The 27,007-nt window shown below is 28.8% G+C and overlaps 2 pseudogenes; both read right to left on the bottom strand.

The window, feature by feature from the left end:
* Window positions 1-11,033: 11,033 nt before the first annotated feature.
* On the bottom strand, window positions 11,034-11,827 carry LOC125833224 (uncharacterized; annotated as a pseudogene).
* A 993-nt stretch (window positions 11,828-12,820) lies between these two features.
* LOC125833150 (uncharacterized) lies at window positions 12,821-13,598 on the bottom strand (annotated as a pseudogene).
* Window positions 13,599-27,007: the final 13,409 nt, after the last annotated feature.

Genomic DNA, 27,007 nt, shown 5'->3' with positions numbered 1-27,007 from the left:
TAGCTACTGTCTACTAATATGACTTGGTCATATATTTTTCTTAATTTTTTTTTAATCGATCGATTGACGTTTAATTAATGGCGGTAAAATATTTAGCACTTTTTGTTAATATGTATATATTTATTATCACTAAAAGTTATTTTTGTTATAGTGAAAAGACAATATTGAAATGAGAAATTGAACGAAATTATGTTGTTTATATATACCAATTACCAATTGTGTTTCTAATTGAAACTGATGTTTTAACTTCCATTTAATGCGTTTTAAAAGAGTTGTTTAATTTCATGATGGTTGCTCAATTATTTTTTATTAAAGAGCTTATCAGGGTAAAGTAACACTTATTCTGTTTTAATGAGTACTACTAATTCATATTTTAATGGATAAATTACTGTAAAATCCCAGAAAAGGACATTTTGTAAACCATGTCAACAATTACATCACACAGGGGATTAGCACTTTTTTAATTATTACTTCATGAAGCAATAAATATAGTGTCAAGTTGTACATTATTCTAGTGAGTGAAAACTTCAACATTAGGAGCAAAAAAAAACCATTCATTTAATAAGCCAGACGTTGTGATTAATGTATTAACAGAATAAAATAATAATTATACTCTAATAATAATAGGATTAACACATGGGTTTGAAGGTGCTAATAATTGTTAATTATATATGGCAACATTAGCTAGACTCATGTTGTATACTTGTATATAATATAGATAGAATGTCTTATAGGAGAATGGACCATATATAAATATCTCCACTAAGTCCATTCCTAATTATTTAAAGAAAACCATTATTAATCTTGACAAAAGTATCTCTACGTATTAGTTGATTTGTTGCAACTGGTTATATCGTTAGAAATCAATTTCTCCAATTAATATTTTTTCAGTTGAGCTCATGGTATTGTACTTACTTAATGCAATTTACATCTCTATTAATGCATGTGCAATGGAAAGATAGCGATTGCAAATTTCTTGAGGGTTAAAAAAAGGATCTGAACAAAGAAGAGTTGTTATAGTTATAATATTTGTTAATGATGAACGGCAATTAGGAAGGGTCAAATGTGTGTCAACTTTTAAACATCTAAAATGATGAGTATTTTGAGCTAAGGTATTTATAATAGGGAAAAAGTTTTGAAAAATATTCCAACTTTTGGCCGAAATTGTTGTTACGATACCAAACTTTATGGAGGATCTTTTACCCCATACACTATTTAATAGTGTATTTTAAAGGTATATATGTGCCCACTTGAACACATTACTATTTATAATGATGCAATATTTATGATGTCCACGTGGGCACATATATACCTTTAAAATACACTATTAAATAGTGCATGGGGTCCTTTCCAAAGTTCGGTATTGTTACAACAATTTCAGACCTTTTTTCCCTTTTAAGAATGACAAATATTTTAAGACAGAGAGAATAATTGACTAGGGGACTTCAAACATGTCGTTCACCTTTGTCATTGAACTAATTAAGTAACAACTCTCAAGCAATTTTAGGCTTAACTCATATGCATAATTGAATAAATCCTTTTTCAATAAATTAACAAACATGACATTGAAAAACATTGAAAAACTTTGAATTACTTGTAGTACAGGTCCCTTTTTAAGTTCACTTCCATGCATATTGCTTCAAAGTAGCAAATTTGTTCATGGTATTTTTCACACTAATTTAAAATTTTGCATCCGTGTCTAACAACATAATTAGCTTGCCACTATAACAAGAAGGAAGAGTGAAACATATATATACTTGGACGATTCTCGATTATTACTATCCACTTTATTCTAATTTATAGGATATAGTTTGATTTTTTTTAAAAAAAACTTAAAGATTTGTGAAATTGTGAGACAAACATTTATATAGATATAAGATTTGGAACATGTAATCTTAAAGTATCATTATATTTATATGACATAATAATAAACAAAAATTTTACAAAGCTGTTGGCTATGGGAAAGTGGGAAAGAAGAACTTTTCCTAAATTACGTTGATAGTGATATAGACCACTAAAAACCCAACAGAATAATATATTGATCCTATTTTATTCCCCACTTATTTTTGACACGTCACACACACTAAAAAGCAAATCACACTAAAGTCAAATGAGTGTGTCCCAAGATTCTTGAATTTTTATTTTTTCTCCTAGAAGTGGCTATATCTTACTGATAGAGGAATTTGCTTTTGTTAATCAACGTAGCTTTCAAAGCTTTTTAATTACTAGTAGCAGTGTAAGTTTCTTGTTGGTTATAGGATGCCAACATGGTCATGGAAAAGAAACAAAGGACTTTCAATTGTAAAAAAAAAATTCTTGTCTTTTTTAAAAAAATTGACAGAGAAATGAGAAGGGGATTACAAGATCGATGAAAATAACCCTCACTAATATTGTGAACATTTAGATAGACAATCAACTGAGCTATCTGAATCTCCAAAAAAGACTTTTGAGTACTCAAAACTTGCCGTCATTAGTGATAGTGTTGGATGTTGCATATTTTGATTAGGCCTTACTATTTACGTCTCTCTTTGAAAAATTATACTCATCAGATTGTTCATCTCAATAAGACAAAGCATGGCAATATATTTTAATGATGATCCCTAATTCAGTCATTGAGTGATAAGTTAGTACATCAGAGTGTTCCATATTATAGCTGGTGAGAAGGTATTGTTTAGTGGCCAAATCAAAAATTTTGAAAAAAGAATTCAACAAAATATTAAAATAACATATTTTTGTATTTTTGAACAGCTTTTTGCCAACAATGTGAGCTAAGAATTATAGCTCTTATGTTTAAATTTAAACAGAGAAAAATATTAGATGATTTCTTTTATTTGTCCAAAAGAGTTACTCGATAACTGTATTAATGAAAGGTAGCAAATATATATCTAACGAAATTAGGTTGAGCTGCGTGAAAACATACTTAGACACCACCGCCTGGTAGTTTTGCTGGTGGGTCCATGTCATGAAATTAGTCGAGTTGCGTGCAAGCTAACCTGAATAATAATATTAATCGACATCTATTCTGGTGTGAGGTAATAGGTATGCTGTGAAATTAATCAACCCGTGATTAAAAGCTGATCCAAACACTATCGTCATAGAAAAAAAGGTTATATATTGTTGGTTTTTTAAAGAATGTGTAGCAAAAAGGGCACAAAATGTTAATGAAAATGTCTCTCAATTATTTAATTAAGCATATGAAGATTTTAAAGCTAACTTAAAATTAAACACAAGATTTGTATAAATTAAAATTTGAAAAACCTAAAATATCTATCCGAAATTCAAATACTATAAATGAATTAAGTAGATTCCTTCAACAACTATACTGCTTATTATTCAAATCAACAGAAGTAATTTTCAATATAGATACATAAGAAAATGGTTTTACCTGAATCCCTTCCTAAAACGTGGATTTTCCGTTGATTCTTTATATAATTTTGGATAATTTTATCTATTGAACTAACCCGACCAATAAATTTCAGCATAGAAATAGCCTATCGAAGTTCTTTTTTTTTTTATTATGTAAAAAGGGATATTTGTAATTTTGATTTTGCAAACATAAGAGCCGACCCATGTGATGCAAAGCAAATATATAGTCACAAAGGGTCTTTATGTGTAGTACCAATTTTAGACCAGGCAACGAATTGCCGTCCGTGCCCACTTTCATTTCTTGGTCTTGCTAGTGCCCGCATGCATGCTTATATGGAGAAGGGTCATTCACCGTGACAAAGCGATACGTACTCCTTCACCCTTAATCATATATCTTAGATTCAAACTCTAATCCGTGCAAAATCGCTTTTGTTAAAGAGTTTTTTTCTGAACGTGCGACTCCATCTAAATTTATCGAACTTCAATATAAATACCTGACCCCAAACGAATAGGAGGAAAAAAAGAGAGGGTCTACTCAAGTAGGTCAAAAGTGAGGCCAATAGATGTAATAAACAATTCTAGTCACTTTTAGGACCAAAACAGGACAATGAAATATCAAATCAGGGCCCTCAAAAAGTTTTCAAGGTATATGAAAGCCACAAATCTTCGATTGATGGGAGATATATTAAAGAACTTGTTAAGATTCAATTTGTTAATGAGCCATTTCTTGGACCAAAGGCCAATATTTCAAGGTTGTCATGATATAAAATGCCAGAATTGAAATAGTTAATTTAGATCATTAATTAATCACAGCATGTTGCATTGCTACGTTGATAGGGTACCACACCCATGCTTTGTTTGCCCAACTTGTGTCCAATTATTGACTACGACCTTCATATATATGCTACTATACCATCCATGCCTTTGGAGTTACTATCAAACAAAATGTCTAATCATTATATTTTTATTTTTATATATAAAGCAAAGACTAGAATGAGAAATTTGCTTCAAAATATCACTCTCGCGACTTGTGATCAGAGGCAGATCCAAAATTTAAATTTTATGGATTTAACCTGTTGTATTTTAAAATTATGGATTCTTATTGCAGTTTTAATACTTTTTTTACAAATAAATTGAACATACTATATTCAGACGAACGCGCAACTATTAATTAGTTGCATCTACCCTTTTCAGTGACAATAGACAACACATTCTCTGAAGAATACATAGTATTATTGTCATTTCTAGTGTTGAAATTATTTCTTTTGTTAGCATCAATTTGATTTGATTTGAACTTTTTGAGTCAATAACATGCATTTATGAGCTATAATTTATTTTGGACCATTCAAAATTTTAGGTTAAAGCTTGAAATAATATGTTAAAAGACAAAAATTATGAAAATTTTAAAGAAATAAATAGAAATTATATTTTTACATATAAGGCCGAGTTAGTTTGGTTTTTTCTCTTCAAATTTTGATAGTTAGTTTGGTTCAGTTTTTTTTTTGTTTTAGTTAAAATCAAATCACACCAATTATAATGGGTATTCTCAAACAACAAATTAAATCACTAGTTGATTTGTTTTTAGGCCAGCCACAAACTCGAGGCGCAGAGGCTAGCTTCCGTCCTTAATAAGGATTCATTAGAGGGCAAGTCTGGTGCCAGCAACCGTGGTAATTTCAGCTTCATTAGAGTATATTTTAGTTAATACAGTTAAAAAAAACTTGTAACTGAACTTTGGGATGGGTCGGTCGGTTCACCCAAGGTGTTATACATCATTGTCAACTCTCTATTTAGCCCGTCCAATACCCAAACACTTTTTTCTTTTCTATTTGACTTTGTAGGTTTGTATTGGGCCTGCGGATGAAAGAAACTCAATCCCTTAACTTAGATCTTCTTACATAATCTGGGCCTCTATGATGGAGATCCTATTCTATTGTAAAAAAGCTTGGGATAATTGTACACAATGGCAAATTATTAATGTAAAATAAATAGAGTAGATATTGTTTCATTTATTTTCTTTGAGAAACAAAGATCTCGGTCAGTTTGCTATTAATGGGCCCCACCGATTTGTATAAGTAAAAAAATAAAAAACTGACATTATTCCCTTTTATACAATCTCTTCTTCTCGTTTATATCTCCTATTTCCTTCAATTTCTCCCAAATTTTCTCCCCAAAATCACTTTTGAAAATTCAAATCTTCACCACCACGTTCTCAATTGCGGTTTCAAAAATTTCAGGTACCGCCAAAACTTATCTCAATCGATTAATTTAAATTTTCGTCTAGTTTTTTTTTTCATTTTTCAAGTTATTTTTCACATCAGTTCATAATTCATACATAGTTTTCATTCGAACAATGGATGCCCAGTCTCCATCTAAAAGATTCACAAGAGGTATACAATTGCATGGCAAAAATAGTGTTGAACAACCATTGTTTTCCTTGGGTCTCACTCAGGATTTTGGGGAGGTTACAAGTTCAATGTCCAAATCCAATGCAATGTAAGAGATCAGATCCAAATTGAAAAATGACCCAATCAGATTGAAGGAAATGAGTGCAAAATCGAAGCAATCCAACATCAGAATTGTGGAGGGAGATAAGAAAGATCAGTCTGATGCTGGGTCAAGTAAAAAAATGAAAGAAAAAACAACTAATTATACATATGACAATGCAAAAAGACAGGAAGTGGTTGTTTCTGGCTCATTGGAGCATGATGAGGTATTTGTATAATCATTATTTTTGCATATGTTACGATTGTATATTATTCTTGTATTTTCTCTGTTGATTCATGTCTTGTATCTGTTTGTTTATACAGTTGTGTATAGTCACTATGTTAATATCCAAACTAAATGTATAAAATAGAACTATTTAACTATACATACAAGGTAAACAATTATTCATTTGAAATTGGTTGTATAATGTTTACTATTAATAGTTATTGTATTAGTAACGTCACAACAACTTCTCTATATATACAGTATAAACATTTATACATTTGATACAATTTTGTGCATTATTTTATGTATAAGTTTTTGCATTTGTATAAGGATACTTTATGTACAATGGTCATTTAGACATATACAATTGCACAAACTTATACACATACATAAATTGTTTGTATTTCACTATACATATGATGTAAGCAATTATACATTTGAATTTGTTTGTATAAGTATAATATCAATAGTTGTTGTATTAGTAGCGGTACAATAATTTATCTATATATACAATATAAATATTTATACAATTGAAATCAGTTTGTGTAATGTATTTTTTCTTTATAAAACTTGTATAGGTTATTTTCATTTAAAATCTATGTCATACATTTTGTTCACTATATAATTTTGTGCATTGTTTATATATAAGTTTTTGCATTTGTATAAGAAAATCTTTTGTATAATGTACAGTTAGACATATATAATTGCACAAAATTATACAAATGCATACATCATATTTGAATGATTTATTAATGAATATGTCAATATGAATTTGTCAATAATTTGCAGCTTGTTTTTCAGAATCTAAGTCCAACTCCAATGGAACTTAAGATTCTTGAATTGTCTCCTGAGTATGTTCAATTGGGTCAACATCCAACAAAAATATACAATGATTTTTAGGATCCTCCACGTCCAAAAAATAACAAGGAAAAAGAAAAGGTTGATACTTGTTCGTCTCCGCCTAAAAAGAAATCAAGGCAAACAGTCACTCTTATTCAGAAGAAGACACCACCCAAGGTTATTTCAAAGCAACCTTGTTTAAGAAAGCCTCTTCAAAATGCCAATGTTCCAAAAAGATCCAAGCCACCACTTCCAAAAAGGCAAGCTAAACAACGTGCTAATGTTGCTTCCTATACATGCACTAAGCAAAATGTTAAGATTAAATCAAGTGTTGCTTCTGAAATATCATCCACCAGCAAGTCACCTGATTTCAGTATATCGTGTGATGAGTTTGATCAATTCAAAATATCGGTATTAATTTTTTTAATTTTTTTTTATTCAACTACTATTTAATTTGTATATTTAACATTAAAGTTACTTATACATGTCCAATTTTAGATGGGAAAACAGTTTACTGATTTAAGGAACTTAATTGAAAAGAACTTCAAAGTTGTGTTGGATTCTATCAAACCAAGAATGCGGAGGATAAAATTTGTTAATAGAGATCAATACATAGATTTTATACATAAAAAACAAATATACAATTAATGTTTTCACTTCAGGGCGATGGTGTAGAAGTTACACATAAAGTGCCAACAGACAATATCGATCAGTCCGAAGAACCTTCTCGACATTCACCTTCTGAATTGAACTATCAATCTGTTTATAATGATCTAAATGATCAAGAGGTATTATACTTATTTATCTTGTTGATCATTCAAACTTTCATGGCATTTTGTATATAATGTATATTTTCTTAAATCTTCTGCAGAATGTTGTCCGAGTAACAGTCCCATCATTTAATCCACAAGTTAGTATTCACTAGTCACATTTACAGTCTCCAGCTGGACACTCAGGATTTAGCCCTTTAGGTCAACAATTCAACACTCTCGAGCCACAGATAATTTATTAATTTTGTGTTATAAACAACATTATCATTTGGTATATACAAATAAACTAACATACATATACAATTTAAATTTTTCCAAATAAATAACATACATATATGTATACGTATACAGATATGGTCAGTAATTTATTAATTTTTACATATACAATTAACTAACTATCCAACACATGTATAATTGTAAGCTGTATAATTTAATATCAACATTCAATTTGTATAACAAATTGTATAATTATGTAGACATAATTATTATTAATATATCAAGTGATATTTGCTGCAGGTTCATAACAATTCTGAGGTTTCAATCACTTTTGAGGTTCAGAACACTTCAAAGTTTTCAAAAATGTGTTCAAAACACTTCTGAGATTTGAATTTTTCAACAACTATTTTTTTATTTTTATAATATATAAATATTTGTTTATATTACATTTATTATATATTTAGAAGGAGGATCGTCAAGATGTTCCAATTGAAGTTAACAAAGAGGGATCCCAAATCAGGAATGATCAAGCAGACTTCAACAACTCATCATTTGTATGTAGTTCTCAATTTTTATCTTCATAAATTTGACTTTATAATTGTATATAATCCGTTCATTTGAATTCTTTTTTTTGTTTATTATTTATAACAACATGATTTATTAAATGTTATATACGACCAAACTAAAAAGATGGAAAAGGAAGAATTTACAGATACAAACAAACCAAGATCATTTGATGCCAATAAATTAGTTGTTGAAGAAGTTTTCATGTGTCCATCACCTCTTCAGATGGTACATGATGACCAATCAAACCTTAATTCAGAAAGAGGCATGGTGTTACATCCTTTGTTACTTGTGGACGAGCATACACCATTATCAATTCCTAGTGAAAGGCGTCCAGGCCTATTCAACACCTCGCCTTATGTGACATCATTCGAATAAGAGTCTGGTACAACAAAATTTATTGTATACACAATAATACAAACATACCAATAAATGTTAGTCTTATAATGATTATTTATGATTTTATACATTTCAGGTAGTTCATCAAGGTTTCCTTTCACCTTTGATTTGAAATATTCATTTGCTTCAATGTCGGATGTGGATCTTATAACTCTGTATATGCATTTTTGGAAAAAGTTAAATGAAGGCATGCTTGTTAAGCACAACACAAAGTAAATTATTTTGTACTTACTAAATATATAGATTTAATTATATATACGTATATTTGTATAAAGCTTTTGATTTTGATTTTGTTAGGAAGGGCAAAGAAAAACGATACAAAAAGAAAAAGGTTGTCTTACAATTATGATTTCATTTTGGAATTGTCACTGTCCAACACAAGAACTGTTCTATAAGCTTGCATACAAATATCAATTGCTTGATGACTCGGTAGGTGTGATATTATTTATTTCATTATACAATTGATATATTCTGTATAAATGACATTTTATACAAATTATACCTACTTATTTTTACAAAGCATAGATGTCATTTTATATTACATACGCAAAAAACCCAAGTACTCCGACAATAACACATTCAGTTTAATTATTGCCGATTGCAATTTCAATAATTTGATTGACAACACTTAGAATGCTTATTATATCCATTACTGATATGGTCTGCATAAGCAACAACAATAGTCCACAATCGTTGAAAATAAAATACATCAAATTTTATGATCAGTATAAAATTAACAATAACAATAGAAATAAAAATAACCATAGTAAAACTTACAAGCTTCCTTCAGTTTGTTGTGGTATAACCTTGACATAAATCATTTCAAACGAGTCAAATTCAAAGTGGGACTTGTATTTCGGGTGTGAATATATGCCAATGTCTTTCTTCCCGTAAAAATCAGACTTAGATAGATACATGGGAATAAGTTGTACATATTTCATGATCTCATTTCCAACTTTGGAATCATGTAGTGCACCACCACTAAGAGAATCATAGATCTGTATACATCTATCATTAAAGGACACAACGATCAAAATCCAGTGAAAGATCTCTTTAATGTTAACAGGAATGATAATGTTATCAACTGTGTGCCAAGGTGCAGCAACATGCATTTGATTCAGAGTTCACACGTATTCGATATGTTGCATTATTGTGGAATTATGGAATGCAAAAGATCCAAGCCGATGCCACTATTGATTCCGAGGCACCAGAAAGGCCAATCAGAATTCATAGAGATTACGATAGCAGTGAAAGGATCACAATTAATTAAAATAGTAGTACTAAATTTCTATGTTCTTTTGTATATGCAAATGACATGCATAATAACCTTGAATGTTTTGAACTTCCAAGTTTTTTGGTTGTAATATACTCGTTTGATCATTTAAGTCTTTTACTTGTTTGTTTTTTGTTAATTTCATTATATATGCAGCTTAACACTTTAATAATTATACAATTCAACTTATACAATGTATATTTATACATTAACTATATAAATCTAGGAGTATATTTTATGTTGAGTATATATATATATATATATATATATATATATATATATATATATACACATTGTTATGCTTATACAGTCGTTCATAAAGTATAAATATACAAACCAATTTATACAATGTATATTTATACATTAACTATATAAATTTAGGAGTATGTTTTATGTTGAGTATATACATATACATTGTTAGGCTTATAGAATCGTTGATAAAATATAAATATACAAATCACTTAAATAACAACGTATATTTATACATTAACTGTATAAATCTAGCCAGCTTATACAATCGTTCATACAATATAAATATAGAGTGTACATATACATTTTCTGTTCAAAAAGAGAAAAATATTTCAATAGAACAAATACACATAGAATTATTTGTACTAGCATAAATACAAAGATAATGATATGTTCAATATAACTTATACATATACAATTTTTGTATACGATGGACAATATATACGACAACGATAACTCATAGTATATACAAGAGCATGAATACAAAAAGAAGAACAAAAATGCTCACTGTTAATAGGACATAACAAATTTATTTCATCATCACCATTCCAACTCATATAGCTTTAAACACAAAATCAGTTGAGAATAACATTCAACTATCTATAAAATCTAATATTACACTCCAATATAATCGAAAGAGCTCATTAAACTTCTTGAGGCCTGTTTCGACATGAACACTTATTCTGACTTGCAACTCCACATGTGCTACATGTATGCTTCCCTTTGAGACCAACCAATTCACGTGTTGTTTTTGAACGAGGTTTCTTTTTTGGCCTTCTTGGAGGTCTTTGAATTTTGGAGTCCAAACTTCATCATACATTATGTATTTAGGTAACACCCATTCTGCTACATCAGGCAACAAATAAATCGATATCTCATAAATTTTAAAAATTGTCATTCGTTTATACAAATTCGAGTAATATCCATCAGCTAATAGACTTTTCCGCTTCAGTACAGCCCAAGCATGTTCACATGGTATTTCTTCGTATTGAAACTTTTCACAGCTGCATGTTTTATTCTTTGAACAGACCACAAAACTCCTACCATCATCAGTCACATTGTGTGTATATTCAGTCGATGGCACAACCTGTTTCATACAAACAGATTTATGTATATGTATAAGTTTATGCATTTGTATATGTATTAATTCTAACTGTGTGCATAGTTGCCTTTATACAATTTTAAAACGATTAATTATTGATTAATCAATATTAGATATACACAAAACATACCCCTATTCTTGTGCTCATTGCGTCATTTTCGATCAATATATTCTGAAATTTTTCAACCAACGGAGTAAATGTGCATGCTACCTCGTGTTTGTTGTCATGATTCCATCTCCCAAACATCAGTCTAACCTCTTTCAGAAATTAAAAATTGATAATTCCCTCACAGACACTATTGCAACATTTATACTCTCTGCAATATTAGACATCATAGCCCATCCCCGATGAGTTTCAGCATGACACATTGACCACTTATCATATCCAGCTAGCTCCAAATACTCTTTAACACCTACATAAACCTTTTCTACAGTATCTAGTAGCCTATCAAACTCAACTTTATTGCATGTCTTTGTCATTGTAAAAAATACAGAACTTAGCTCCTTCTAGGACTTTCTAAATTTCTTTTCAACATTACCTCACAAGTAGGGGTGTTCACGGGTTGGTTTGGGTCGGTTATTGGTCAAAACCAAAACCAAACCAACTTAATCGGTTTTAAAATTATCAAACCAAACCAAACCAAATATAATATGCATTTATCGATTTGGTTGTTTTCGATTTTGGTTTGGTTTGATTCAGTTATTCGGTTATTAACCATACATAAAATCAAAGAAACAATTCATTCAAAACGTGAAAAAAGTTACAACAATTCATTCAAAACGTGAAAAAAGTGACAACAATTCATTCAAAACGTGAAAAAAGTGACAACAATCCATTCAAACGAAAATATAGTTAAAATGACTGGCATTACAGAACTTTGAATCATTGAATTTACTGAATAAAACTTCAAAATTCACTATTTTGGCATAGAAGGAAGAGACAATGACATTTTCAGTCCCACAATGAATTTCCATAGACACTCATATACATGAAACCAATAAGAAAAATGTTATCACCTTGGACATTTTTTCTTTCACAAGTAAATTATAAATAAATTTTGATGAAACATATATAAAATCTTTAAAATTGTTTATGAATATAATATATTATGTATGTATAATAATAAAATTTATGTATATAACTTGTTGGTTCGATTCGGTTATTTCTTCAATTTTTTTCGAACAAAACCATAACCAAACCAATGACTATCGGTTCTTAACAATCTAAAACCAAACCAAACCAAAACCCAAATTAAATCGGTTTACTTAATCGATTTGGTTTGGTTTTTCGTTTGGATCGGTTTTTATCCAAACCATGAACACTCATACTCACAAGTGCCACATACAAGCATAATGTGGCACATTATTATACACTCTTGTCACTGCCTTTATAATGCTTTCATTTCTATCAGAGACAACGCAGATATTACTCCTTTATCCATACGCCTCCCTTAGTTGTATAAAGAATCAAGTTCAAGCGGCGTCATTTTCCGAATCAATGATACCATAGGTTATGGGAAAATAGGTCCTACATTTTTATTTATATACAAATTAACATAAAATCAAAAATAGACATTCAAAAACACACTGAACATACCTGCTCCATCCATTGTACTTGCAACCACAAACGTCCCATTATACGGTCCTCTTAGATGACTTTCATCAATAATGATTACATGCCTGCAATGATCAAAACCTTGTATGAAACTATTCAACGCAACAAAAAAATATAAAAACTCATTTTTATCGATTTTCTTCAGACTTATATGCGAGCCTGGATACGTAATATCGATCATATACAAGTATGCTGGAAGTTTGTTATAAGATGCAGATATGGTGCTCCTCAATGAAATCAAAGTCTTTTTTTAGCCATCCAAGTCAACGAGTAATTTACATCAACTCCCAGATATATTTTCACATCACTCCAAATATCAGAAAGTGTATATTTTCCCTTGTGATCAACAAGATTAGGCTTAACAATCCCACCAATCAGTATGCTTATTGCATGTTTTTGTGAATATACTTTATCCTTCAATGGACAAGTATGATCTATATTAAATGCTCGGATCCTAAACATTCCAGACTTGTTGATATTTGATGCTTTCATTAACTATTCACATTCATCAAAATACATTCCAGCGTATAACTAGATCAACAAATAGAGCATAACACATCAATATACGAATAACTAAAACAACATATACAATTATGTATTTGTATGTACAAACTATTTACCTAATTGCATTTGACCTTACTGTCCTATATTGAAATCTCTTTTCAATTGCATATTTTTTCATCACAAATTTCAAAGTGGCTTTATCCTTATACACTTGGTCAACCTTCACATACTTATTACATGTATCTGAAATGACTCCATCGCAGCTCCCTGACCCCAAAACACAAAGCGGCTCGACTAATTCACCAATTGTCATCTGCCTAATCTCAAATTCAACAATACCATCTATACAAATAGATCTAACCATAACATTCTCCTGATTTGAACTTTCACACAGTTTAGTGGTATTATTACTATTATCCCGTTTGCTTATACAAATTTGATACTTGTTGAAGTCATTTGCAGCCTTTTTAAGCATGATATACACTCTAACACCCATGCCGTTGTGAATCAACAATGGTGTGTTGCTTTCTTCAACCTTATACTCAATTTTCACCTTAATCACATTCATATCAACTCCGAGTTGCATTGCAATAACATTATACAACTCCTTATACGATGAACTTTCTTTAAAAATCACCCCTTCAATTGTATAATCAATGTAACAATTGTCACTGTCCCATCTACCAAAATGCATAACCAACACAGCTAATAAAGCCATTTTTAGAATTTCTGTATAAAAAAATTAAATTATATATACATATATATTTATATGATTGAGAATCTCAACAACAACAAAAACATATACTTATAAAAATAATAGCGAATTCAGTTTTTCAGTTATATACATATTCCCATTATATACTTATATAAATGATTATATACACAAATTAAAGCTTTATACAAATATAAAATTGACAAACCTAAAATAATTGGCATATACATATACCTATTATATATAAATATACAAAATCAAATATCCAAAATAAGGACAAACTAGCACTGTATAAATATACAAATTCGAATAAACAGTCAACAATTTCATATATTTATACAACTCACAACAACACTAATAGGTATATGTATATAACTTACAAATTCAAATAAACAATCAACAATATCATATACTTATACATGTCACAACAACACTAATATGTATATGTATATAACTTACAACGAATTTAGTTTTTCATTTATATACATATTCTGAATATACACTTATATAAACGATTATATACACAAATTAAAGCTTTATACAAATATACAAAGTTTATACAAATATACAATTTCACACAGTTCAGTGATTTTGTTACTTTCACACAGTATAAATTTTTGCATTTGTATAAGAATCATATATCCAAAATTAGGATGAAGCTGCATTGTATAAATATATAATTTCGAAACAAATAGTCAACATTTTCGTATATGAATTATACATATCTTACTGACACATATCAAAACACCTATACGTATAAACTCTAAACAAATCATAATACAATTTCATCTTCATTCATAGTTTTGACATCAAATATATGAATCCGAAAAAATATTACTGTGAAAAAAGCGAATCTCCGATCAAAGATTCAAAATAATCACAAATTTTCTTAGAATTCAAATTATCTATACAAATCATAAGTGTTAAACTCTATTATGAACAAAATATACACCTCTGAATCTAAATTCAATTGAAATTGAAGAAAGTTTAAAAGAAAATCTAATTTTGAATACAAACTGAACACCAATTTTGACCAGAAAAAAATAAAATCAGAGTATTTTTTCATCATGAAATTACCCCCTGTTGTTATCTCTAAAATTAATATGATTTCGATTGTTTGTATAGTACCATCAATAGCTTGATAGATTTTCTGAACAGAGTTACAATGGAGTTCTTACTGTTGAAGAAGACGTAGAAGGAAGGAAATTCAATTGAAACATAATGTGAGTGACTTCATTGATTTTTTTCCTTTTTTTCTAACCGAAATTACCGCTTTTTTTTTATTTAACTTTTTAAAAAATCAAAATGTATATTAAATTGAAGGAATATCGACATATACAGAAAGACAACTTCATAGCAAAACTAAATATTTGCTATAGAGTGCAATTATATAAACTATAGTCATAGCATACAATTATGAATTTTATATTTGCTATACATAAAATTTACTCAAAAAACTTCACGGCCTGACCTATTTGGGCTCAAGCAAGTCCAACTAGTTTAGGCACCGCCTTTCAGACTTCTAAAATTGTATTCATTTGTAAAAACTATTTAACTAATACCAACATTTCTTCTTTAACCACTATTCAGTAAATTATAAATTTTGTAGAAGATCGGATGTGATTTAGAGGTGATATTTAGAGTTAAATTCGACCTGGAAAAAATTACAGCGATAATATATCATGTATATCATGCGTAAATTTTCTCGGATGTGCTAGACTGCCAGAAATTCATTGAAAACATCTAGGTGAAGTTATATAATTATTTTTTTAGGAAGACTGGTTTGAGTCAAAATTTAAAGTTGAAATCAATCTACAAAACGTCACGATAACACGTATATTTATAACTTATTCCACCATTTTAATATAATTGATGTGTTAAGTAACTCCAGAGGTATGTCATGTCACTTGTGCAAGGCCTTTTTCTACATTTCCTCTAAAAGGAATCCTAATTAAAACACACCAAAATTCGCCGCGATTCCAGTTTGTCTTATTAACTCAAAGTGACCGAAATGACCGGTGATGAAATGACCGTTATTTGTTCGGATTGTTGAGTAAAGAACGACTTGCACAGTTGATGTAACTCTTCAAAATCATCAGTAATTTTATTTTTATTCAATAAAATGCTCGATTTGAGGACCAGATCTTGAAAGCAAAATACAGAGTTATTGGTGTTGTTGTTGTTGTTGTTATTATCATCTGTTCTTGGTTGAAAGTTAGTAAAAATGATGGCACTGCTACTGCTGGAAACAGCGGCGGCGGTGGTGGCAGTGCAGCTTCTGACGACAGCGGTGGTGGTGGTGGAATCGATGAAGACAAATTAGAATCGCGATGAATTTTGGTGTGTTAATTTGGGTGTTTTAATTAGGATTCCTTTTAGAGGAAATTGGGTGGGTATTGGATTATGGGGCGGATAGTTGGGTTATGGGTTAAAAAAAAGGGTCAAAAGGGTTAAGACACGTGTAAGAAATTAGGGGTCCGTTAGTGAGAGGGGTATATGTGTACCTATAATTGGACGGCAGGGGCTTATGTGAACGCAAAGTATAACCGAGGGCATATACGTACCATTTATTAAAGTTCGGGGATAAATCCGTCCCTTTTCCCTTGAAAAAAACCAACATATAATTGAGATTTCAACTGAAATAGTCAACGCAAAACTAGTTAATATTGTATCCAATTTGTATAAATTTAGTATCGAATTGATATTCCATTGGAAAATTGAAAAATCAACATGTAATTGAGATTTCAACCAAATTAGACAACCTAAACAAGTTAATGTTGTATTCAATTGGTATCAATTTGGTATCCAATAAATATCCCACTTGAAAATGAAAAAACAAAAACAAAATGTAACTGATATTTCAACAAAATTAGACAATTTAAAACAAGTTAATGTTGTATTCAATTTATATACACTTGGTATCCAACTTGAAATTTTAGAACAAAGAAAAAAAATAAAAATGTATGAAATTGGTATCCAACGGTTATAATTCTGGGAAGAATAAATCTGACTGTAAAACAATGCATATTATATATTGTTGTCAGAAATTGTAGCAAAAGAAATATACATCACCCAAAAATCAAAACATGTAATTAAAAGTCTAAACTGCAATAATTAATACAAGTTCTATATTTTCCTCTCTCTTCAATTTATATTCCGTATTTAAGTGTGGTTTTCTTAATCATATTTAGGCTAAAACTTAGGAACTCCTTATTAAAGATTTTATGGTCTCATATTATCTATATATATATCAACAAATTTTAGAATCAAATATACTTATTTCACCCACAAAATAGTATTTTAGATATAGAAAACAAACCAAAAACGAGTTCAAAATTTCAGTAAAACTATTTTTTTCTCAAAAAATCAAGTTTCAGATTAATTAAATAAAAAACAAAATCAAATTTTCAAAATATAGAATTCTTAATTCTAAAAAAATCATATTAAAAAAAATAAAAAACAATATCAAAATTTAAAATTAAAAAAATCAAGAAAAGCAAAAAAGATAGATTAAAGTGAGAGAAAATTACATGTTACAATATACGGTGATAAATTTATTTTTTTAAAAAAATTAAAGGCCCCAATAGTCATTAATAAATAAAAAGTATTTGAATAGTAATCAATATTTATCTTGGAAATAATAAAATAATAAAATAATAAAAATAAAAATTAACTAATTAGGAGAATATCAAGGGAAAGATTTATCTTGTCAATTATAAATTACTATATTTATGGAAAAAATATTTTGAGAGTAACGTGAGGGTGGGGTGTGGGTTGACATGTTATAAGTTAAAAAATTCCTTAAAAGGTGTAATTGATAATTACAAATTGATTCTCTCTCATTAATATTATTTCTCTCACCTATTAATTATATAACATTATATAGTATATATTAGTTAATAATATATAATTCATTAATTTATAAATTAAAACTAATCTGTTAATACTTGTAATTAAAATGTTATAAGTAGTAATATAAAAAGTAGATCTAAAAGTTGTAATATTAACCCTTAAATAGATGTGTGGTGTGATTTTTCCAATATGAAATTATCTTTGGTAGGATGTAGGAAATGCATATATTACCTCTCAAAGTGAAAATTTTCCGCGTGAATTCAAACTAATCAAACCCCAAAATAATTACTAGACATCGAGTAAGAAACAAATTAAACCAACAAAAAAGTTGATGAAAGACAATGATTACTGTATTTGCTACAACAAAAGTATTCAATATTGTTTGATCCTAAAGTTAAAACTTAAGATAGTTAAAGAGTTGTACCCATAAGTGAGGTAATGCCAACTTATTATCCAATAGGAAAAATGCTCAATTTAGTTGGAAAAACCAATTAATGCAAATATCATATTGTCCAAGATTTCATATAATCATTGTGGGACTTCAAATACCCATCACACACCTCGCTAGACTGACATCTAGATCGAAAATAATATAATATGAGACTTAACATCGATTGAACTAAAAATTGAGATGTATCTTACTCTAATAATACTTCGATATGAAATAGATTTTGGGCCTAGTTATAGTACCATGACCTTGGAGCTATGAATGGACACATCACTTTGCTTTGGTAGAAGTGAATGAAAAAGTTAATTGAGAGATGCTTTTGTTTACTTTGAAAAGTTTAAAGTTCAGTTTTTTTTTTATATTGAATGAGATATATATTATGTGGATTATACATAGTGAAAGCTGAGGAAAATAGTTTTTTGGATGGTTTTGCTAAAAAACTCAATGAAAGTCATAAAGCTAATTAATAGTAAATTAAAATGGAGTGATTATAACATTCTCCTAAAATTTTATTATAGATTACTAATGTGAATGGATAAGTAAAGTAATAGAGGACAAGAGTTTAATTATGCCAAACTTAACAAACTCTTAGCTATAAAAGAAAAAAAAAGTGCTTTAATGATAACTAGTGCTCCATAATTAAAACAACCTATGGGTATCTGTGTTTTGAGATATTGTGAAAAATGATACGTGTTATGTTATTAGGTAAAAGTAGATGACACCATTATATTAGGACAAAAAGGAGTTGCCTAACATATGCTTTTGGTAGAACCAAATAATAGTACTCTATTAATTTTCTTAATTTTTATTACATGCATAAAAAGAAAAATAGATCATATTTCACCAAGACTATAAGGATGGATTATTGATGATATATAATTGAGATAATTACAATCCAATGTCTTTGAGTGATCTTGTTTACAGAGTATTGAATAACCAATATATTATTTGTATATTCAAGTGTAATATACATAATTTTGTTAATAAATTTGATCGAACTATACATAGTGATGAGTTTCCCTATATAATTTAGTGCATAGTCCTATTCCTATTTTCATTTCCAAAACATCGCAATTATATTGAAGTCTACATATCTCTGTCCTTTTTCACTTAGGTCCCATTTATTAATGAGACAATTGCTCTTCCTTTTTTTCCTATAGCAACTTTATATATAATTGGCTTAAAATTGAATGTGATGTAAACCAAAAAAATACACACTCATCACTACTATACAAATTATGTGTGGTCCAATCTTTGAAAGGGTATAACACATCTTAGAATATGGATCTATTGACGGCAGTACCTTTAAATTGGTATAAATAATTGTGGTAGACAAATTACATATATTTTTAAAATATATATAAAGAAAACATTTAACAAAAATTATGGAAAGAATAAAGCTAATAAATTTTATGATAGTAATGAGTTGATTTGACATCTGTGAATTGACTTAAAATGAGGTTTGAATTATGGACAAAAATATTTGGTTATTGGAAAAAGTCAATATACATTTAATGTCAAATCGTACAACTTTAATAAAATCAAATGTTTATTAGTGAGAGAAATGATAAATGATAGCATGCCTCTCGTAATAGCTTAGAGTAAATCTATGGGCTCAAGAAAGTTTAAAGTCTCGGATGTACCTAATAGAACTATATTACAAGTTGTCCAGGTGGAGCTAGAGGGGTAGAAGGGGTTTATTCACATTTTTTTCATCGAAAAATTATAAGTATATATATGTAAAATTGATTTATTTATGTTCTTAAATGAATTTATAGTAGACAAAAATTGATAATGTAAAGGTAAAATAGATATTTTTAAAAATTAATTAGAATAAATGAGGGAGATGTTTATATACAATAATTAAGAAGGAGTTTGATTTTTAAAGCAAAATTGGGAGGTGTATCACCTTTACCCTATAGTAGATGATTAACTATTTTGGTGAAAAAATTGTTTTCGTTGCGGACTCCAATATCTACACCAATTAGATTGTGCATAATTGGATTGCTCGGATAGTCAACACCATTCACCTTCAATTCTAAAATTGTAAATTTGAGTAGAAAAAAACAAAAATTTCTTGAGAGGGGTGATTTTTTATTATTTTTTTTGTGTACACACAATATGTGCTTTTATAGAATAAATTAAGGTAACAATAACTATCAAAATCAGAGGCGGATCTATTAAGGGGTTTGGGGGTGCCACGCCACCCCGAACTTCGACGGAAACTCTATATATACATAGGTATATATATATATAATATTTATATTTATATAAAGCGTGCCACCCACAGAACAAAATTGGCTTGTGGTGCCACGGTAGGAGGGCAACTTTAGAAGGCTGATATTGCGGGTTCGAATCCCATTTGTACCTATTTTTTTGAGAAAGACGTTTTTTTAAGAAAAAGGAAATTGTTGCACACGTTCTTTTAAGAAAAATTAGAGAACTAAAATTAATTTATATCGAAAAGACGAATAATTTAATCAAATATAAAATTAATTCAATCGATAAGTCTATTTGGCACCCACGGAGTCTAAATCCTGGATCCGCCACTGATCAAAATTATTGTATCTACCTTTCTAAAGCACCTCTATGGGGGACTAGAACTAAACCCAGAAATCTCGAATTACTTTAATTAGTTGCAAAAGTAGAAGAAAAACCCTTCGCAGTTCGCACAAGATGAAAATGTGTGACTTGGCTCATCGTTTATAGTTGTGAATAACTTAACGAGATAAGTAGAAAAACAATAGTAACGACTCTTACCTTGCTAACAAAATTTGTGTACAATTAAAGGAGGGGATTATTTCTCCCAATACTATCAAATAGACGTCATCTAATTACTTCATTAAAGTAGTGATAAATGATAAGTACTTCTAAATTTTTAATCCAAAATATGGGATTTCAATGTTGGGTATGAAGTCCTTTTTAATGGAGGCATTTTACTTCAAAAGTAAATATCCGACACCAAATAAAAAATAATATATAAAAAAAGATATGACACCTCCTTAGTCTCTCTTAGTATTAGTTTATGTATCAATATATAACTTACCTAAAAACTTTTATCTTGCCCGTTTAAGTTGAATATGACATAAAAGTAATTTCATAAAATAGGATTATTTGAAAAATGTTTTACCTAAAAAAAACTATTGTTATTATAACAAAAATATATTTAGTGGTAATAGATTTATTTTTCTTTTAAGGGTAATATTTATTGCCGTAAAATATTTATCAATAATTGTGTTAATGTCATGGCATCTTGAGTCGCTAAAGTTTTTAACGAAATTTATATAGAGTATTTGTTATAAATTTTCATATTTATTATTATCAGTACTTAATATAATACAACAACAATTATATTATTTTCTCTAAATAATTGTAACGTGTGCTACTTGTTACCTTCTTTTTTTCTAAACGTTTGTTGTCTAGCTAGCGAGTATATAGGTATATGATATTTTATAGTTTGTTTATCTAAGTTCTTAAGAAGTTTTAAATTTTTTTTTGGGAGAATTAATTAAGGTGACGATCAAGATAATTTTAAAAGTATTTTCAGGCATAGTCATAGAAATTCTTTTTCAGAGGCTTAAAAATGAGCTTCTCGCAATACTCTTTAAAAGTTTAGCCAAATTAATATATTGCTATTTTGTAGAAATATTTTTTCAAAAATCAATTACTATAAAAATGACTTGTGATACGTAAATGTTATAAAGTCATTTGCTCGATCCCACTTGTTCGATTATAACCTTTTTCGGGGAAAATTTAGTTTAAGATAAACTTACTAAAAAGGATGGTTTTTTTATTTCACCAATAAAATAATTTACATCAGATCTTTAACCACTAAAAGGAAAATCTTAGAAAATGAAGATAAAAGGCAAAAGGGTAAAGTGGATTTTATTTGTCTTTGGTGGACGAGAGCAAAATTTTGTCAACTGCATGTGTTGTGACCAAATTTAATTTTAGGTATTTTCCGGTCACCCCCCACACACACAAAAAAAAAACATTAAAAAAGAAGAAAATCTACGTAATTAGGTATATTTTACTATCATATATACTATTATTACTTATACTTTTAAAATATTACGTATTTTTCATTAATTACGAGTTTCTTAATTACCATATATTGAAAAAAATAAACTTAGATACATATAATTTTTTCTATTAGATACATAAAAATAGGGAGAGAGACGAGCGAGATTGGGAAGGAGGCAGGGGCGTAGCTACAATTGGACACCCTTCGTTGAAAAATAATACCGTATTTATAAGTAAAATGATACACGGAGTGATTAAATAACAAATTTTGGACACACTTGACAAAATAAAGTGTTGTAGCCTAGTGAATTTAAATGCCTTGAAAGAGCCCTAAATGCTCATATGTTTGAATCTCACTAGCAACATTTTTTCACCTTTTTTTTTTATATCCTTCGTGAAATTCCTAGCTCCGCCACTAGGAGGATGCGAGTGAAATTCAATTGTATCCCTAATACATGCAGATCACACTATATATATATATATATAAGCAAATTTATTTGAATATATTATATCTAGAATAAATTACAACTAATTTTGACCATATGTATCCAAGATACATGTATATCTGAAGACACCAAGTTCCAAACAAAGAAATACAAAAATTAGGCACCAAATTCTGAAAAAAGATTGGACCAATTCCTATGTGGTGGGCATATTCAGAGTCAGAATTCCACTTATTACAAGTATCCACATAAGTTTATTTTGGTTTTATTTAAAAAAAACTAATTGTGTGACTCAAAAATGGTGGATTTATTTGAATTGAATCTCCAGTTTTTCTGCTATATATGTCTACAACCAACTCATTGCAATGAGCAACTTGTAATTCGTCATTCTATATAAAGTATAGTGGAGTTCGCTTTCCGCTTTGGAAATATGTGTTGTTCCCTTTATTTCAATTCTTAGACAATGACTACTTTTTCTCATGTCACTAGAAGCAATATCCTCTGCTCGGACTTCAGAGGCGGATCTAGGATTTAAAATTTATGATATCGTAAATAATTGGATTCAAAGTCATAGATATATTAGGACTTTTTTTTTTTATTGAAATATAAAATCTATAGAGAAGCTAATTGAGTTCTTATGAATACATAAACTATTCTCGAGATCCGCTTTTAATCCGCTATAATTAGTGTTTACCACGTAATACTATTAGGTTATCGAGTTGTTTAATTATGTTACATGGTGCTCAAAATAAAGTAGAATCCAATCTAGATTTGAGCGACAGTGTTTAATAATGATACTAATTGCAAATTTTACCAAAGTTTAGTGTACCTAAAACAATACTCTCTCTGTTCCTAATTACTTGTCCACTTTTCCTTTTATAGTTGTCCCTAATTACTTGCCTATTTTGACAAATTAAGAAAGAACAATTTTTTTTTACTTATTATACTCTCAATTAAATGACTTATTACTTTGAAAAATGTAGAACTTTTCATCTACTTCATAATTAATAGGGGTAAAATGGTAAACTCACTATGTCATTAATTGTTTTCTTAATATGTGTGTCAATTCAAAAGTGGACAAGTAATTAGGGACAGAGGGAGTAATATATATGATGTAATCGTACAACATTTTGATGAGTATGTTAAAACAAATGATGAATTCATATAGCACAGCTTTAAGGTGTTATATGTACTATTCTGTCTTTTTTCATCATTTTTGATAATGTGGTAGCGTGCATATTCATTCAATCCTACCGTGAAATATTGTTATATCAGTCATTCGTTATAATAACATATTATTATGATAATATAATTTTCTCTAGAATTCATTTTTCATGTTATATTTTACTTTTTTCTATAATAACATTCTACCTATAATAGCAGTGAGAATAATTATAGCGTTACACTATTCATAAAATTATCCCTTTATAATTAACTTACTCAAATCTTGTTATGATAACATATTATTATGATAATTTGATTTTCTCTAGAATTATTTTTTTATATTATATTAAGAAAAATATTATGTATAAAAATAAAATATTGAAACACTTATGACAATCATGAACATCGATGTCATGTACATGAAAAATTTCAAATACAAATATCTAAAAGGAAAAATTGTATTTAAACAATATCAATAAATTATGTTCATAACTTCAAGAGAAAAAACTACCAAAATATTTACCTTTTTTACATCCATCATACTCTTTCTATTTATTTATTTTTGGTTAAATTGGTGAATAAGTACATTTCCTTCTTCTTGGTACACAAAATTATTTTTAAAAAAAATTGTACTTTTGTTATAACAACTAAATCAAAACCAAACGTCAAATGTAGTATACATATATATAACAATAATGCCTTATTAGTAAAACAATCCAGGAATTTTCAAACAAATATTATAATTATAACGAGATTTTATAATATTATTTTACATTATGCTATACATATATATTATCGATATAAATATCGAATAACTCACTTTCAAAATTTTCACTTGCTTCATTAACCACCAGTGAGAATATTTATACTTGGTGCAAATTTTCACTTGCTTCATTATATATATTTTCCTTTCTTGCCACCACTTTGTTTCTAGTTTCCACTATGAATTCCACTAAACCTACTCAATGTACGTCGACCCTTTATTCCACTTGCTCTCTCTCTATAGGCATGCACCCGTTTTGGACACGCTTTATTATGTCGTACGTAAACAAATTGCACTCAAGTGCGCTTCCTAGGTTTCAACAAATTAAACACCTTCTATTGGATCCACTTGGATTATATTATATACCCCTCTGTTCTAATGTGACATATTTCAGATTTTGAGATTTAAATAAATCTATTTTTTATCATAATTTTTTAAATATTTTGAATTATCAATTATTGTGACTTGAAATACTTTTTACGTAGTGTACAAATATATAAATTTTATTTCAAAAAAGTTGAAGATTTCATGCGCATATTCTTGGTCAAACTTAAAGTGTTTGACACTCGAAAAACGAAATGTATCATATAAATTGAAATAGAGAGAGAAATATATTATATTCCTGTTTTTTTATGCATAATTTGTATGACGTCTTTTCTTTCATGTGGAACAATGTGACCGCTTCAATATTCCTAACAATATTAAACAAGTCCACATTTTTTTGACGTACGTAGTTTCAAGCAAATTGATCTGATGCCAAAAACATGCTTAGTCCGCGTTGAAAAAAAGAAGAAGAGAATTTTAACACACCTTAAAAATGTGATGACAAGAGGCTGATTTCTCACTAGATCTAGATGACGGTTTTATTTATGACTTCTTTTGTTAGAAAAAAAGTGTTCTTTTAAGAAGAATTAATTGCAATATTATTCTTGAAATGTTTAAAAGTTAAAGACTAAGATTCAAATACTCCCTCCGTTCTAGTTTACTTGTACTTATATATATAAACAATAATAATAATATATTCAGTGTAATTCTACAAGTCGGGTGTAAAGAGGGTGTTTACATATATAAAAAATTATTTTTATTTTGTAAAAATAAAAAGATATGATATTGCAAAATAATAGTATTTGAACAAAAGTTGGAAAAAAATATTTCAAATTGAATTATTTTTTAACATGCATTTAACATGAAAACAATTGAAACTAGTAATGTAACAAAAAATATAAATATTTGAAAAAAAGAACAATTTTCCCATTTAAGATTTGTGCAACATTGAGGCACTTTAAACATTTTATTCCCTCCAGCCTAATTTACTAGTCAAATTTTAATTTGGTAGACCTATTAAGAAAAGGGAAAAAAGATAAATATACCCCCGAACTATCGTAAATGGTATACAGATACCCTTCGTCATATTTTTCGGACATTGGTACCCCTGCCGTCCAAAAATCAGAACATATTTACCCTTCACTCTAACAGAAGACTTATTAGGTACACATGGCGCAATCCTACAGCTCAATCCGATTTAACCAATTAATTAACCCAAATTCAAATACCAGTCCATCACCCGTTTAACCACCTTGATACACTCATTACTCAGAATAACTAATCTATCTAAAAACCTAAAAAAAATCCCCATTTCTCTCGAGTCTTTCGTTCATCAAACTAAAACTCTAGTTTATCATATGTAAATTACTTCGATTCTTCGACCAATTTCTCTCAACTTTCCGTCGATTCTTCGACCAATTTCATCTTTTCTTAGTCGATTCTTCAACCAATTTTTGTACATTTTTTTTCTTATAAGAATTGTATGAGGAATCTACTACTTTCTTCATGTGTCTACACTCTCTTTTTTAAGATTAGTAAATTTTATATTCAAAAAAAATTATTTTTATTTTCTACTTTCCGGCTTGGATCTCTTTCCAAAACAATCATAACAAGGTGAAATTAATCGTGAGAGTTGAGGGATCATATCCTTTTTTTTGTTTTTCATTC

Source organism: Solanum verrucosum, unplaced genomic scaffold (assembly GCF_900185275.1).
Source record: "Solanum verrucosum unplaced genomic scaffold, falcon-dt-bn FXZP01000100.1, whole genome shotgun sequence".
Lineage (NCBI taxonomy): Eukaryota > Viridiplantae > Streptophyta > Magnoliopsida > Solanales > Solanaceae > Solanum > Solanum verrucosum.
This window is presented reverse-complemented; position numbering and strand designations above follow the sequence as displayed.